The following is a 3769-nucleotide window of genomic DNA, read 5'->3' on the forward strand; positions in this document are numbered from 1 at the left end:
ATACTTTGGATTATTTTACCTTCCCCTAGAGCCTCTGGTTCCCTTCTCCTGGGGCCCATCAAAAGAAAAGTAAAAATAAACACAAAATGAACTTTGAATTGGAGCCAGGAAAAAGATACAGGGAAATAATAGCTTGTCTGTACCTGTATTTGTGGTTGACTACAATGTTTGGTCTTATGCCTATGTTAATAGCACTACTTAGTGTTCACTTGTTTTGGGGGTTCTTGTTCTTGAGATACCTCCGTACTTTAATTTTGCCTTGCTCCAATCTAATTATTTATATATTTATTTATTTATTGCTTTTTCTTTGCCCTTGCTGCTCTAGGAAAAATTTGAAGGATTAGATTTGTCTTCCCCAAAGCGGGAAGAATTATAGGAAAGATTTGAAAAAGGTGCGGAATGAGGAAGGAGCATTTTGCTCCTCCTGAAATGTATCTGCCCTCTAACTTTATTTCTTAAACTGACGTGAACTGTCAAAACATGAAGTTCCGTTTCTATCACAAATCTTTATAAACATTAATGATTTCCACCGGGCCCAGTGGCTCACGCCTGTATTCCCAGTACTTTGGGAGGCAAGGCAGGCGGATCACCTGAGGTCAGGAGTTCAAGACCAGCCTAGCCAACATGATGAAACCCCATCTCTACTAAAAATACAGAAATTAGCTGAGCATGGTGGTGCATGCCTGTAGTTCCAGCTACTTGGGAGGCTGAGGCATGAGAATCGCCTGAACCTGGGAAGCAGAGATTGCAGTGAGCTGAGATCACCACCACTGCACTCCAGCCTCGGCAACAGGGTGAGACTCTGTCTCAGAAAAACAAAAACAGACCAGGCGCGGTGGCTCACGCCTGTAATCCTAGCACTTTGAGAGGCCAAGGCGAGCGGATCACAAGGTCAGGTGATTGAGACCGTCTGGCTAACACAGTGAAACCCCGTCTCTACTAAAAATACAAAAAATTGGCCGGGCATGGTGGCGGGCGCCTATAGTCCCAGCTACTCAGGAGGCTGAGGCAGGAGAATGGCATGAACCCGGGAGGCGGAGCTTGCAGTGAGCCAAGGTGGCACCACTGCACTCCAGCCTGGGCAACAGAGTGAGACTCCGTCTCAAAAAAAACCATGAATGATTTCACAGTAATGACCATGTTATTCACCATAAATAGAGAAAAATACAGGCAGGATGAGCAAGAGGTTTGTTTGGAGATTTTAACAGGAAAACAGAGCTGTTCTTATAATTGTGAAGAAAGTGTGGTCTCTATTTGGAAAAGTTGTTCTCTTTGACTAGCAGTTTCTTTGCCTGGTCAGCTCTACCTGCTGTCATGTCTTTTATTCCTTATTTTAGGCCGGTAACAGTCTCTTCAATTCTGTCGCCATCCTTTCCAGAAGTCTGTAGATAACCTTACCTCTTTTTACAAGAAATCTTTCTAATGCCATCAAGCTTGGTTTCCTAGATTCTCTATCTTACTTGTTAGTACCACCATCCATCAACCTGGAAATAGAGGATTGACCCTCTACCCCTTGTTTACGTGAATCCCTCCCTGATCCCCAGTCTGTCACTCTTGCCTCTGTACCACTATACTTGTTTCTTGGTGCGTACTTACAATGTTTGCCAATTAGTTGTAAGCTAGGATGTAAACTCTTTGAGATAGAGGTCCATATTTTTTCTTTACATAACAGCACGTAGCGGAAATGCCTGGTTATGTTATGTTCTCAGTAAGTGTTGCTTTTTAATGTGTCTAAGCCCAGGCCAATAAATGCACAGTTGAAAATTTAACTCCAAACCTCTACTTCTGTGTGCTCCAGTTTGTAAACAGAAGACATTCTCTTCAAAGTACTTTTTCATGAAGCCAGCTGACCTCCAAATAAAGGTGGTATAAACCTGGCTGGGTGCGGTGACTCACGCCTGTAATCCCAGCACTTTGGGAGGCCAAGGTGGGCGGATCATGAGGTCAGGAGATCGAGACCATCCTGGCTAACACGGTGAAACCCCATCTCTACTAAAAATACAAAAAAATTAGCTGGGCGTGGTGGTGGGCTTCTGTAGTCCCAGCTACTCAGGAGGCTGAGGCAGGAGAATGGCGTGAACCTGGGAGGCGGAGCTTGCAGTGAGCCAAGGTTGCACCACTGCACTCCAGCCTGACAGAGACTCCATCTCAAAAAAAAATTTTTTTTTGAGGTAATAATCACATAACCTAAAACTAACCATTTGAAGTATACAATTCAGTGGTATTTAGTACATTCACAATGTTATGCAACCATCGTCTTCATCTTGTTCCAGAACATTTCATTACCTCAAAAAGAAACCTAGGCTGGACGCAGTGGCTCACGCCTGTAATCCCCACACTATGGGAGGCCGAGGCAGGCATTAGAGACCAGCTTGGCCAACATGGTGAAACCCCGTCTCTACTAAAAATACAAAAAATTCGCCGGGCATGGTGGCGGGCGCCTGTAGTCCCAGCTACTCGGGAGGCTGAGGCAGGAGAATGGCATAAACCCGGGAGGCAGAGCTTGCAGTGAGCTGAGATCCGGCCACTGCACTCCAGCCTGGGCGACAGGGAAAGACCCTGCCCCAAAAAAAAAAAAAAACCTGCATAAAAACAGAAGAAACTTACTTGAGACAGAGTGTTGCTCGTCCCCCAGGCTGGAGTGCAGTGGCGTGATCTCAGCTTACTGCAACCTCTGCTTTCCAGGTTCAAGCAATTCTCCTGCCTCAGCCTCCCTGAGTAGCTGGGATTACAGGGGTGCCCCCCCATGCCTGGTTTTTTTTTTTTTTTTTGTATTTTTAGTAGAGATGGGGTTTCACCATGTTGGCCAGGCTGGTCTTGACCTCCGGACTTCAGGTGACCCGCCTGCCTCGGCCTCCCAAAGTGCTGGGATTACAGGGGTGCCTGGCCAAAACCCTTATTTTTAAGAAATGAGATAAACTGGAGAGAAATAGGACCCTTAGAGTGTGAGATTTGGCTGATCTCATTTATCATCTGGGGGCCCTTGAGTCTGGAGTAATAGCTGTCTCTCATCGATCACCCTAAAATGACAGGTTCTGTTTGTGTACACAGAGCTTAGGATTCATTTTCCTGACCCCTCTTCCCTTTAAAAATTTGACGTAATAATCAGCCGGGCACAGTGACTCACACTTGTAATCCCAGCACTTTGGGAGGCCGAGGTGGGCGAATCATGAGGTCAGGAGATCAAGACCATCCTGGCTAACACGGTGAAACCCCATCTCTACTAAAAATACAAAAAAATTAAAACTAGCCGGGCGTGGTGGCGGGCGCCTGTAGTCCCAGCTACTCAGGAGGCTGAGGCAGGAGAATGGCGTGAACCTGGGAGGTGGAGCTTGCAGTGAGCCAAGGTTGTGCTACTGTGCTCCAGCCTGACAGAGACTCCATCTCAAAAAAAAATTTTTTTTTGAGGTAATAATCACATAACCTAAAACTAACCATTTGAAGTATACAATTCAGTGGTATTTAGTACATTCACAATGTTATGCAACCATCGTCTTCATCTTGTTCCAGAACATTTCATTACCTCAAAAAGAAACCTAGGCTGGACGCAGTGGCTCACGCCTGTAATCCCCACACTATGGGAGGCCGAGGCAGGCATTAGAGACCAGCTTGGCCAACATGGTGAAACCCCGTCTCTACTAAAAATACAAAAAATTCGCCGGGCATGGTGGCGGGCACCTGTAGTCCCAGCTACTCTGGAGGCTGAGGCAGGAGAATAGTGTGAACCCGGGAGGCGGAGCTTGCAATGAGCCGAGATCGTGCCACTGCA

At 46.3% G+C, this 3769-nt stretch overlaps 1 long non-coding RNA gene across 1 annotated transcript; it reads left to right on the top strand.

The window, feature by feature from the left end:
- Window positions 1-536: 536 nt before the first annotated feature.
- Window positions 537-2581, top strand: LOC105502856. The gene is made up of 3 exons (XR_001000410.1): window positions 537-1299; window positions 1338-2110; window positions 2519-2581. It is a non-coding gene; the product is annotated as an uncharacterized LOC105502856 (long non-coding RNA).
- Window positions 2582-3769: the final 1188 nt, after the last annotated feature.

The sequence above is a fragment of the Colobus angolensis genome, unplaced genomic scaffold (genome assembly GCF_000951035.1).
Source record: "Colobus angolensis palliatus isolate OR3802 unplaced genomic scaffold, Cang.pa_1.0 Scaffold8148, whole genome shotgun sequence".
Taxonomy (NCBI): Eukaryota; Metazoa; Chordata; class Mammalia; order Primates; family Cercopithecidae; genus Colobus; species Colobus angolensis.